General features: G+C 38.0%; 1 long non-coding RNA gene across 2 annotated transcripts in view; it reads left to right on the top strand.

Annotated features, from left to right (window-relative positions):
* The window catches only part of LOC136309167 (uncharacterized), a 125819-nt gene that overhangs the window by 7671 nt on the left and 104013 nt on the right, over positions 1–14135 (top strand). The window contains exon 2 of one of the 2 annotated variants that reach the window (XR_010726247.1): positions 3926–3992. The exons of the other annotated variant lie outside the window; for it this stretch is intronic. This is a non-coding gene — a long non-coding RNA (uncharacterized lncRNA). The remainder of the gene's footprint in view (positions 1–3925; positions 3993–14135) is intronic. 2 annotated transcript variants of the gene reach the window in all.

Below are 14135 nucleotides of genomic sequence, written 5' to 3' on the forward strand. Positions count from 1 at the left end.
TGAGGCCCAAGCAAGAGACAGGGAAGAAATGGGAAGAAGAGATAGAAATGGGGAAAGCAATAAACGTAATTTCTATGGGTGGATTTGACTGTCCTGAGCATCTTTTAAAGCAGGGGTCCCCAAACTACGGCCCGCGGGCCGCATGTGGTCCCCTAAGGCCATTTATCTGGCCCCCACCACACTTCCAGAAGGGGCACCTCTTTTATTGGTGGTCAGTGAGAGGAGCATAGTTCCCATTGAAATACTGGTCAGTTTGTTGATTTAAATTTACTTGTTCTTTATTTTAAATATTGTATTTGTTCCCATTTTGTTTTTTTACTTGAAAATAAGATATATGCAGTGTGCATAGGGATTTGTTCATAGTTTTTTTTATAGTCCAGCCCTCCAACGGTCTGAGGGACAGTGAACTGGCCCCCTGTTTAAAAAGTTTGAGGACCCCTGTTTTAAAGGGTCAAATGTGAGCCTCTTGGTCAATAATTGAAGAGCCTATGGCACATGCCCCAGGTTGGTTGAGGAAGACAGCAAACGAGGAAAGAAAAGGGCCCTATCCTAGCTCTCTACCCTGGCCAATTAGTTCAAATGAGAATTGAGGCTCAAAATATGTTTAACCTGATTTTACCAGTATAAGCATATTTGGGGGGGGGAGTGAAAAAATGTTTAAAAAACAAACAAAAAAACCCCACAAGATTTGTCTGGGATCCACCCATCTTCAGATGGGCCTGTTGGGGAAAGATGGTGCTTGAGAAAAACAGGAAGAAAACCTAAAACTTTTAAACTGAAAATCATGAATTCTGCATTTCCTCTTTCTAGCTCCACCTAATCTTTTTATGTGTGACCTTTGGCTGGTCCAATCGACTAGCCTTTGGCTCCCCTTTGGATCATTTTCCTCATAATTTTCAAGGACTTTGATTTCAATTTGATCCACTGGATAAAACGACATATTTTCCTGCCCTAGGAGAGTGACTATTTTAGTGTTCTGATTCTCAAAATGGTTTCATAATCATATTAAAAGCTATACTCAATGGTTCACATATCTAAAAATTGAGGTTAACCCCAAAGAACAAAACAAGATGAACTTTAATAAATGATTTAGCTGCTTTAAACAAATCAATTCCTTGATGGCGAAATACTGAAGAAACTTCCTTCTTAGTTCATGGCTGTCTTCCCCAGAATTCCCGGGTAGATTGTGGCCTAAGAGGACAGTAGGAGCTAGAAGGGATGACAGGCTCAGGAGAGAGATGGAAACGCTCCCATTCATTCTGCAATGAACGGGCACTGCAAATATTATACAATCATGAATACACACATGTAGTTTGTTCTTTCTTTCTTTCTTTTGTTCTTTCTTTCTCTCTCTCTCTCTCTTTTCTTTTTTTGAGTTTTCAGTCTGATGTGGAATAAGGAGTTTATATTCTAATGTAAAATACAGTATTAAACAAGTAATCCTGAAAAGAAAATGGTGACACCTTATAAGAAGTTCTAGGAAGGTAATAAACAGAGGCAGTGATATATAATAAGGACAGAGATCTTCAGGGAAGAAATGCCCCTGAATGGTTCTCTTAAGTGAGCAAATCTTTTTACATGACTGTTGTACTGCAATGTCCAGCTTCTGCTTTTATCCATGGTCAGCCGGCGAGGTGCTCATGCTGTAGTCTCTAGACAAAGAAAGGAGATTCACTCAAGTGAATCTCAAGTCACCTTCCCACTGCTCTACCTCAACCCCTCTAATTCCTCCTTCTTTGCCTAGAGTTCTCATTAGTTTGTCCCCTTTGCCTTAATTTTTTATTGCTGCTGTAACAAATTACACAAATGTATTGGCTTAACACTGCACATATTTATTACTTTATACTGTAGTTCTGTAGAACAGAATTCCTATATGGGTCTCGCTGAGATAAAAATCAAGATGTCAGCATAGCTGTATCTGTTCTGGAGGCTCCAGGAATTCATTTCTTTGGTTTTCCAGCTCCTAGAGCCTCCCCCCCCCCCGCCCTTCCTTGGCTCATGGCCCCCTTTCTTCTCCTTCAAGGCCTTTCTGATAGTGCTTCTATTGTCACTTGTCTTTCTCTGATTACGTCTGAGAAAGATTCTTCATTTTTTAAAGAGATGTATTGTTAGATTGGGCCCACCTGCATAATCTCTGCATTTCAAGATTCTTAACCACATCTGTAAAATCACTTTTGCTTTGTAAATTCACACACAGGATTAGAATACTCTTTGGGGACTATTATTCTGTCTACCACATGAGGTAACTAGAGTTTTCAGGTTCCATACAGGAGAACTAAAGGCTGTTTTCCTGGTAAAACAATAAGTCCCTCAGCAGTTGGTGAAGGAAATTATGGAGACAGTAGTGAAAAAAAAAATTCACACTAAGGTTGTAATGGCTAACAAGAGTCTATAGCTTCTTGTAGCATCAAATTATAAACCTTAAAAATATTCTAACAGATCATGTTTCTGGCTGTATTATAAGTAGGTATATACTTGTTGATTTCAACTAGATTGTTCTCTTTGGAAAAGAGTTATAGTGGGGACAGAGGAGGGGGGAAAGAAAGCTTCCTATAGTTTTCTCTGCTGTAGGGAAGGGGCAGGGACTATTTTGCTTTCCCTTCCTTATCCAGTCAGTCTTGTTTGGAGCTGAGATCTAGGCAACTTGGTAGGGGCCTGTATTTAGCATCTAACTGACTGGAGCTAATTCACCCGTGAGAGGAGGAGTTTAAAACAAGGAAATCAAGCATGAAATGGAAATACCTGTTTTACCTTTGCCTGGTGTCGGGTTCATCAACTTTTTAGACCATCTGATTGTTGATAATTCATCCTGTAGAAGCCGGAATCACTGGCTTTTTCTGTCAAGAGCCTGAGAGCAATTTTCTATTACACATCTCTTCCTCAACTCCAATATCTGTATTTCCTTCTTCCCACATCAGAAACAGTCCAAAGCCCATTTCAGCACCTCACCCGGTGCTTGCCCGTAGTTTGTGTACTATAAATATTGGTTATTTAAATGAGAATTTTTTTTTGTCTTGGGGACCATGTTGCGATTACTGTGTGGCAGGAGTTACCATTTATTGAACACCAACTTGTACCAGGTCAGCTTTCACGTATTTTCTACATCTTCACATCGTTTTCCTTCGTTAATCTTCCCAAGATTCTTTGAGGTTGGTATTATTGTCTCTATAGTCAGAGACCTTAAGAAACTTGACCAGGATTACACAGCTAGTGAGTCAAATAACCAGGACTCAAAGTGAGGTCTGTTTGACCCCAGGCTCGTGGCTTTTTACAACTCCTCATTGACTCCTCCTCCTGCCCATCCTGGTCCAGTGAGAACCCCAGGAGAAGCCTTAGCTAACAAATCTTCAGTCTCAGTTCTATAATGGCAGGATGGGGAGGAGAGAGGGCTAGAAATGGTCCTGAGTCTAATCGTGAGCAAGATTGTCTTTGGGATTTATCAACTTCTCACACTATTTATGCTTACTATTTTTAATAATGCTGTAATGATTAAGTGTAGTATTCAGTGTGAGTCAGGTTAATATTTTTTTGGCAGTTTTGGTTATTCTGTGGCTACCTGACTTTTGCTCTTATACATGACTGTCTGCTTAAAACACAAAAGTTTCAGTAAAAATTTTAGAGGGAAGTCAATGGCCACACTTTATAACTGGGTTCTTCCTGGATTAGCCTTCGGGGGCCCTCCACTATCATCTGCTGTAGCTCCTCCACCTTCTGTATAGAATTCAGAATTTTTTTAAGTCTTTAAACTATAAGAGAAAAGATGACAAAAAGATTATGATTCTTGGGGTCACTATTTTGAAATATCATTAAAAACATAATATTTGTGCTTCTGCATTGCTGGCAGTTCCAGCATCTTGCTAATAGTTTCCACCAGGTAACACAGCACTGAGCTTGCTGTTAAAATGCTATTTCTTTCGTTATCTAGAGGGAAACAGAGAAAACTGGGGGTCAAGTAAATGGACAAATCCAAAGACATTTTGAGATGACCTGAGGTTGGTTCACTATTTTTTCTTGTTCATATCATTTCTTCCTATCCTCTACTCGGAAAAAGCAATGTGTGTATCATATGTCACAATAACTCATTTTCCTTTATGCCTTTATTATTTGTTTTAAACTAGGAGGAAAATAATTATTACTTGTAAGGACCTGTGTCCACTAAGTATTCAATATTGTCAATAGGTTCTGTGACTTTAAGCAAAATGATATGTAATGAAACCAAAAGCTATTTTACCATAGGCTAATTGATATAAACAAGAGTTGAGTTCCTACAGCATCCCATCAATGTTATAATGAAAGGACGTAGAACAAGATGACATTATTGAGGACCTGCTATACGTTTTTCATCAGTAATTTTATAAAAATCCCTTTCCCATAGAGTTTTTATGATAAATAAGCCAGTTCCTGAAAACTATCAAATGGCTTGCAATTATAAAGGATTATTTAAATGTCAAGAAATAACTCAGGCTAATCTTTTACGTGCAAATTTTGTTATTTGTTACAAGAGTGGAAATCTGAGACTCTTTGAGTTATGTATTTAAGGGTCCCAGGAGGACATATTGGATGGGAACCAATATTTGTTTCACAAGCACTTTCTGAGATTCTCTTAGACATTAAGAACTGTGTTAGGTACCAAGGATACAAAGATAAAAATGATTCTATAAATCAATCTGTCAGGACATAGTTTCCCTCTGAAATACATGCTAACCATTGGCATGTAATTTCTTGAGGCACACAGAATTACAATTTTCATAAGCACATACGAATATCCAGTTCTTTGTGAAATAGCCTTGTTGATAACATAGGTATAGAACTCAGAGTTTCTGGATTCCTACTTAAGTCAATATTTAAATATAAGATAATGAAAAACATAGCTATAAAAACTGCTTTGGGCTAATTCATGATAATTAATCTCTGAAGTATTATCGAAAATATTATCTGCCTACACAAAAAAGAAAACAAGGAAATACATTTGCCAAGAGCAGAGGAAGCTTGGGCGTTCACGGAGCACAGACCCTCATCTGGATGATGTTTTTGTTCTATTAATGTGCATCTGCTCTGCTGGGAGCTTCACTAGTTCCTTTTGTTAGAATCATGGCCTCCGTGCTGCCAAGCTATAAGTAGAAAAGTGTTAAAAGCGAGTGCTAGACGACTAGGGAATAAGGTCAGGGAGGAAAAGAACCTGGAGAAATTGGTAGGGGCATAGGACATACCCAGAAATTGAAGAAAAATTGGGTAGGGAGAGGTAGTAAAGGATAGAAAAGAGCAAATGGGGATAAGGAGAGAATTAAGGAAAAAATCCCTTAATAGAGTGATGCTGTACAGATGAGAATAAGAGAGGGGAAAAGAGAAAGGAAGATGATTAACTGTAGAGGACAGAGGCTTCAATGAGAGAGACAGAGTGAAATGCTCACAACACTTTCCCCCGCGGTTTGATTCTGGGATCAAATGTCCATTGCTGCCACAGTCCATTAACAACACTAGCCATGGACCTGCTGATAAGGGGACAAACCTTGTCCTGAGCAAGTCGGCTGCTTTCCCTCCCCACGTTTGTGAGCCAAGCAGAAAAGCTTGAATCTACCAGCTATCCGGGAAGCTCTGCTGCCCTCTTACCTTGACCCATGGCTTTTGGAAAGCTTAAGGAATGACAGAGGTTCCTCTAGGCTAATTGAGGCTGAGGTGGGCCATGCCTAGAAACTAGAAGCTGTTCTGCTTCTCACGACGAAGAAAAGCAGCCTTACATAGAGGCGTGGATAATCTTCGATTTCCGTGACTACCCAACATAGCAAAACAAAATGTGCCTCTCCCTCTTACTTTGAAAGCAGAGATAGAGCAAGTGCTAGGTAAAAACAAAAGAGCAGAAACACGAGCAGAAGGAAAGGGAACTTTATAACCTGTTGGCCATGAAGACTCTTTCCTGACTAATGAAGTCTCCCAATGAAAACTTTGCCTGGAGAGTATTGCTATTGTCTTCAGGCTATACATCAGGGGTCCCCAAACTCTCTACACAAGGGGCCAGTTCACTGTCCCTCAGACCATTGGAGGGCCGGACTATAAAAAAAACTATGAACAAATCCCTATGCACACTGCATATATCTTATTTTAAAGTAAAAAAACAAAACAGGAACAAATACAATATTTAAAATAAAGAACAAGTAAATTTAAATCAACAAACTGACCAGTATTTCAATGGGAACTATGCTCCTCTCACTGACCACCAATGAAAGAGGCGCCTTTTCCGGAAGTGCGGCGGGGGCCGGATAAATGGCTAGAGGGGGCCGCATGCAGCCCGCGGGCCGTAGTTTGGGGACCCCTGCTATACATCATGCTGCCAGTGTTTGTGAAACAATGTTATCAGCAGGGTCAAGGTCGGCCAGTGAGGAAAACAAAGTACCATTAATTTTACAGTACCTATTTAAAAACTGACAGTTTGATCTGGCTTTTATTAATACTATTTTAAATGTAAACTGGAACAAAGTAAGTGTCTGGCACTTTGGTTGTTTGTAATGTAATGAATCAGATAATGGGCCATGTTTTTCATATTGTTGTGTTTGCCTTATGAGAGAATTGACATCATTTTTAATATTGATTTTTTTCTACTGCTATACACAGTATGTCTTTCTCTCTCATAAAAGCTTCTTTAATATCTTTTAGTAATTTTATAATTATGTCTAACAAGGTCTTGCATACCATTATTAGATTTATTCCTAGGTAGCATATATTTTTGCTATTATTAGTAATATGGCATTTTTAAAAATCAGATTTTCTACTTGTGCATAATGTAAAGTCAAATTATTACTTTCTCAATAATAACCTCTCTGGACTCTTATTATTCTAACTATCTATACATTCTCTTTGTTTATAATCCTATCATCTCTAAATAATACCAGACATGCTATTTTCTAAATCTCTCTTTCTCATCTTAATTTGCTGGATGAGTTTTACAGTTTAAATGGTGATAGTGGACATAATTTTCTGGGTCCATGTTTTCATATTTTAAAAGATGATCCAATTATTTTTATTTCTAATTTGCTGAGAGTATTTATCAACTCAGAAGTTGCTAAATTGTATCTACTTTTTGTATATAATAAGGTAACCACATAATTTTTCTTCTTTTAATCTGTTAATATTGTGAAATAATGTGTTTAAATAAATTTGTTGCTAGATTTTGGCTTACTCTATTTAAAAGAACATCTACATTTATGAGAACAAAGAAGATGTATGTATAAATTTTTATTCCTCTTATTTTTCTGATTAAAGAATGAAGTTCTACATGAACTCATACAAAGTAGCAAAGAGCTTTCATAGTTTTAGTGTTCCTTAGAACATTTGGACTTGATAAGTTCATGAATGTTTGGTAGAAATTGTAAACTGGTCTGGGTAGTGTTTGCGATATATACAGAAGTTGACAAAAGTAGGTTTACAGTTGTGAGTACACAAGAAACACAGAGTTAATAAAGCTATTGTAATAATTATAGCCTGCATGTCTTGATGTCTTGTATATATCTGCAATATATTATATATATATAATATATATATATATTATATATATATATATATCTGCTTTAAAGGATGTACTACTATTCAAGTGCATTGTTGTCCTTGAGTCAGTTTGAATGTTATGATTTTTTCCAGGAAATTGGCCATTCATTCAAATATGTAGCTTTATTAGCACACAATTATTGATAGTATTTTCTTATTTTCTATCTAGGCTGCATCTGCAGTTATACCACTCCTTTGATTACTTGCAACTTTGTTTATTCTTTTATCTCTCTCTGGGTTTGTTTTTTGTTTGTTTGTTTTTTTGTTTTGTTTTGTTTTTTGGAGAAGTCTTCCTAAAAATTTGTTTATTTTATTAGCCTTTCTAAGAATAAGCCATTGATTTAGTTGTTTTTCTCCAAGGCATTAAATATATTTTAATTAATTTCTGCTCTTTTTGTTTCTTCTCTTCCTTTTTTCCTTTGGGTTTACTCTATATCTTTTGTAACTTCTTGAGTTGATCATTTCATGCATTTATTTTTATTTTAACATACATTTAAAATTATTTCTTTCATTACTGATTTACTTTCTTCCCACACATTTCAATATGTGATATCTTATATTTCTGTTCTAAGTATTTTCTAATTTACATCACATTGTGATGTCCTGTATTTATATTATATGCATTAGTTTCCAAATGTATGGAATTTTTCAGATATATTTTTATTAGCAATTTATAAATTAATTGTGCTATAATTGTGTTTTTGGGTGACAGAAAACAGTCACCCAGAGCATGGCATAATTTTCAACTTTGACGGAGCTGAAAGGCTGATGTACTTTCAGTTTGGTCTTATCTAAACGTTATATGTCTGTCATATTCCTGAAAGGAAAGAGAAGGACCTTATATTCTTTTGGGGGAAGTGTTGAAAAATTGGGAAAAGTGGCATGGTAATTACCTCTATAAAAAATCTCTCTTCTAACCACCGGCTGTGTATAGCATCCTTCTTTTTACTTACACATCCTAAGTGCACGCTCATCAGGGCCAGCCACTAACTGGCTACAATTTTTTTTTTTTCATTTTTCCGAAGCTGGAAACGGGGAGGCAGTCAGACAGACTCTGGCATGCGCCCGACCGGGATCCACCCGGCACGCCCACCAGGGGGCGATGCGTCCAGAGCCATTCTAGCGCCTGAGGCAGAGGCCACAGAGCCATCCCCAGAGCCCGGGCCATCTTTGCTCCAATAGAGCCTCGCTGCGGGAGGGGAAGAGAGAGACAGAGAGGAAGGAGAGGGGGATGGGTGGAGAAGCAAACGGGCGCCTCTCCTGTGTGCCCTGGCTGGGAATCAAACCCGAGACTCCTGCACGCCGGGCCGATGCTCTACCGCTGAGCCAACCAGCCAGGGCCTACAATTTTTTAAACATTCACCTTTCCACATTAATTTCAGAGTAGTAGAAATTCTAGTATATTTCTTACCCAGATAAAAAGCTGATTTTCCTTTTAAAGCAAGAAGCAGAAACTCTTCAAGCTGTCCAGTAAGCTGCCAGTGTTTCTGAAAGGATATTATCCACAGGGCAAGTTGGTGAGGGAAGAAGAATGGCTTCAGTTTTTTAGTAACTACTTCATAATGGGCAGAACTTAATCAGGAGGCAGTGAAGGGCTGAAGAAACTAAAGAAGGATCACTTAGTTTTGAAAAATTCAAAGCCAATTTATATATCCCCTCCTGATGAAGGAAACATTCTATAGTCACCTATATAGTTGGGCAGAGATTTGAAAGAAAATTGTCAACATTTTCTTTTTGTTTGATTGCCTTGTTTTGTGTTAGTGCTGGAGATCATTTCAGAAATCAGCCAAGGAAACTGAGTCCCAGAAAGGTTTAGGAGTTTGTCCACACTCCCAGCCCTTGTTCCTGGACAAGCTGGAAAGGGAGCACAGGGTTTTGCCTTCCTAACCACAACTGCCTTATTTGAATGTTCTTTGTAAAGTTTCTAACGAAAGATGTGAAGATGTCTTTTTTTCCACAGTTCAACATGTAGCTTGTAAATATCCTGATGAGCTACAAAACTTGGCAGAGCTGCGAATCCTGCAAAAGAGTAGGAGGTGGGAATTTTCCATATTTCTTGGATTATCAAAGACTGAAATTAATGACATATGGTATAGCTAGAGAGCCTCAGATCCTAGTGATATGATATTAAATTTTTCCCTTTTTTGTTAGAACACGAAGAAGTGGGTTGTTTTTTTTTATTCAGTGGGAACAAATATCTGAAATGGTATAAAAGCAACACATGGCTCTGAACCGCCATTATGGGTAAGATTGAAGGCTGTGAAAAAAAATACTCAGTAATGATGAAATGCCACATAATCTATAAATCAAAGTGCATGCTGATAGAGGCAAAGGAAATATCAAGCCTGTTATTCTAAACCATTTAAGAACATCTTTTCAGATATGATTAAAGCCTGTAGGATCATCCTCTCCAGGTGTTCAGTTCAGGACTTTTTTGCTGGGCTATGGCTGGACGGCAGCCTGTGGTGGTAGGAAGGAGAGAAGCCGGAGGTCAGGCACAGGGCAGGCTGCATCGGGCCTTGCACATCACGCTAAGAGCATTTGAGAGATATTAAAGCAATGAGAAGCCAATAATGGGTTGTAAGTCAGAGAAGTAATTTAGTTAGATTTGAATTTTAAAACAATCACTCTGGCTGAAGCGTGGATGATCAATTAGTGGTATGAAAGAATAGAGGCAGGAAAATCAGTTAGGAAAATATTAAAATTTCTCCCACATTAAAAGATGATAAGGTCATAAACTGAGGCATAAAAGGGTGGAATGTAGTAGGCAGGTTTGGGCAATGTTAAGTCGGTAAAGGTTTGAACATAGGACATAGAGATGAATCTAAGAAAGTCGAGTTTGGCCCTGGATTATTTGATGGATGGATATATTATCCATCAAGCTAAAAAAGATAATATTTAGGAGCATGTTTGGGAGAAAAAGTAAAGGTTTCTTTCCATAGATGTTGAGTTTTACTTGCTTTGGTCTGCGAGGATGGAGAAGAAAGCAGCTGGAGGTTTGTGTTTGAGAGTGCTGAGTACATAAGTGGTTACTTGGGGGGAAAGGATGGATTTCCCAGTGAGAGAGCAGAGGGAACAAAGCCCAAGACAGAGTTCTAGCCAACAGTAACAATGAACGAAAAGAAACAATAAAGTCAGAGAGAGAAGGAGAGAAACAGATTAAAGTGGTATTCTAGAAAAAAATAATGAGAGTGTTACAGAAACAGTTGCATTAAATACCTCAGAGAAGTCAAGCAAAATGGGTACTGAAGTCTGAAGCTTTATATGCTAGACTAAGGAATTAGAGGGGGTGTTTCCAAACAGCTGGGGAGTTCAAAAGCAGAGGTAGTGAGAGTAATAAACTTAATGAAAGTGGTGAGAGCAATAAACTTTTGTGGTAAGTTAGAAAAGGCCAGGAAAAAGATTTTCAAAGAACACTGAGCTGAGTTAAAGAACACAAATTTGTAATGGCAAGATGAAATTGAATATAGTGGATACAGTTGTGTGGAGGAAAGGGGAGAAAGAGAGATTGAATTATTGTCCCAAGTAACAAATTCACCCTTGTAGTGACTGTAATAACTATTTTTGTCAAGTGGAGTGCCCCTTGCCCATGGACTGGAATGAATTAATGCTAACAAATTTTACTAATGAATTCTTAACTGCCCAATTACTATTTTATCAGTTACCAAAATCACTATTATCTCATGCTAAAAGTCACAATATAATGAAGTCTTATTGATTAAACTGAGAAACATGTGATCCCATTATAACTCAGTTACAAACCATTTCCCACTCCAGTTTACTCTGCTGACAATAAAGTTATCCAATAATTTTGTGGTTCATCTAGAGTCAGTATTTCATAAACTGATCTCTCCCTAAATTGAGCTCAGATCTTGGGGTTGTATCCTATCCTATTCAGGGCTTTTGGCCATTCTGTTTGGACAGGAATCTCTCTTGAGGGTGAGGGATAGAATGAAGCAAAGAGGGTAGCCCATGCTACACGCACTACTGCGTCACACTTGGGGAGTTAGAGCAGGCTTTCCAACCTTTCATGGGTATCCGTTTCTCTTTTTTCTCTCATTTCTAATCTCTAACTTTTTCTGTCTGATTCTCTCCCTCTCCAATATGGTTTTTCTCCCATTATTTTGTACTCATGCTTCTCCTTCAATTATTTCTGTGCCTACCTGTCACATTTTGCATTGCAGGAAGATACTGTGGACTTCAGGATAAATGATCTCATGGAGTCACTGTGATTCTTTCTCTTCGATGATGGCTTTTCTCTGTGAGATTGCGCTGAGATTGACCTTACAGTGAGAAATAAACATCTTTCTGTTTCATGTGTAATTTGGGAATGTACACCCTCCTTTTACTGCTCTGCTCAGACAGAGCTGCCATACATAACTCTCGCGATTGCCCATCCTTTCATCCAGGGAGTTTCCACCACTTTGAACACACAAAGATAACAGTGTGTGAGCATAGAATTGCTATATATGCTACATAAGGATCTATTTTGAGTTGCAAAGGGTATCTCTTGATGCTCATTACATCAAAAAGTAGAAGCTTTCTTATGATAGGAAAACTATCGAGTCATCAAAAAATATTGAACATAAATCAGTTAGAAACTTGGCGCATCTGTAGTTCTGGCACATAGTAGACACTCAGTTGCTATTTATGAGATGGTTGAGTAAATGATGATTTTGGATCATTATTATTAGAAATATTAAATACATATTAAAGTCATTTTATAGAATATTTCAGGTCTCCAAAGTATTTATTTTATCTTTTCATATACTCTTAAAGCTAGATGTTCTGTGGGATCATTTATGGCCTTTAGTCCATAATAATTCTTTTTAGAAATGTTGAAGACATTAATTCAGCGCATGAAAGCTTGTATATAGTTCACGGACTTTTCTGCAGTTTTTTGCCCAAATAAGGGTGTAGCCTGGAATCTCAGTTTATCACACCAAGTTCTTCACTGTGGCTCCCCTCTTACCTCGAACACACGACCCCAGAGTCACATAAACTCATCATTTATCCCCAGGACACTACTTAGCATGTGTTTGTTTATGAGCTGATCTGTAATAAGCCCACAGGAGCTCAGCAGTATAAAATTTGAAATAAATAACACCCATGGCCAAGAGTTGTCCACAAAATGAACTTTACCCCACTATTTTCATAAACCTCCAACCCCCACCTGCTGATTGCAAATCTCTTTCAGCTTCAGGAGAGCCAGATGTTCTTTACCCTGTGTACTCAAACCACCACTCTGGACCCCAGGAAAGTGAAAAGGGAACATACTTGGCAGTCCACTGCCAAGGGCACTCCACTAGGATCCAGAAGCCTGGGAATTCTACCCTGGGGAAAGAAAGCAGGAACCTCCCAGCCAGATTCACCTCCCACCATGGGAGGTTGTTTTTATTTGTTCTTTGAAGAGCCTTTCCAAGTGGTTTAAAGCCTTGTCCGCCCACTCAAGGCAGATTTTGCTGGACTCCTGGAGCAATCATGTTTCTTCCCTGCTCTCCATTGTGGACAGAGAAACTTTGAACAGACTTCTATTTTCCACTCTCTCTTCCAGTGACAATACTCAAGTAGCTGCTGATGCGATGGTGGCTGAGATCGTTTCCATTACAAGTTTTTAACTGCTATTTACTTGTTGTTTTCAAAATATTCCTAGGGAATTTGTGTAAGTGACATCCTTGAATATTTTTTTGTATTAGTAGTGAGCATGCTTTAAGTAAGCTTTTGAGTACGCACATCCATTTAGGTTGGTGAAATCCCAACACAGTGTGTCAGCCATTCTGATACAAAGTGGTGACTGGCCCAGGAAGCTGTCTTTTTCCACCATTTTATTTAAATTGAATCATAGCTAACAAGCTGAAATCTTGTTAATTGTCATGGTTCCTTGGTCTCCGACTACCTGGAACAATTCTTCAGTCTTTCATGATCTCAAAACTTTTGAATAATCCTAACCAATTTGGTGGAATGACCCTCCTTTGTGTCTGATATTTTCTAATGATTTCAATCAGTGTTTTTGGCAACAATTGTACTAAAGTTATGCCATATCCTTCTAGGTGTATAATATCAAGAGGTACATGATATTGCTGTCTCATTATTGGTAATGTTAACCTCAACAACTTGATTGAAGTGGTGTCACCATGTATCTCCACAGCAAATTTGCTATTTTTTCACTTTGTAATTAATAAGTATCTATTCTTTAAATTTAAACCCTCCTACACTCATTTATAATTATATTGTCTAATCTCTTTGGGCCCCAGTGTTCTCATATGTTTGCTTCTCTGGACTCATAGATTCTCCTGCCCATGACAGTCATGAGCTGTGTATGTGTGCATGTATGTCTATATGTAGTGTGTGTGCATGTATGTTTATCCACATAGTTATATTGTCTAATCTCTTTGGGCCCCAGTGTTCTCATATGTTAATGGAGTCATTAATCACCATTCTACGTGTCCATCAGTGTTGTAGTGAAGCAAAAATAATATAATGTGTACAAAAGGGCTTTGTCAATTATGAAAAAGTATATTAATGCCACAAACAACAATATTGGATCAACTATAAAACAAGGTTAATAAATTACACACCACTCATATTACATTCTT

Source organism: Saccopteryx bilineata, chromosome 6, assembly GCF_036850765.1.
Source record: "Saccopteryx bilineata isolate mSacBil1 chromosome 6, mSacBil1_pri_phased_curated, whole genome shotgun sequence".
NCBI lineage: Eukaryota > Metazoa > Chordata > Mammalia > Chiroptera > Emballonuridae > Saccopteryx > Saccopteryx bilineata.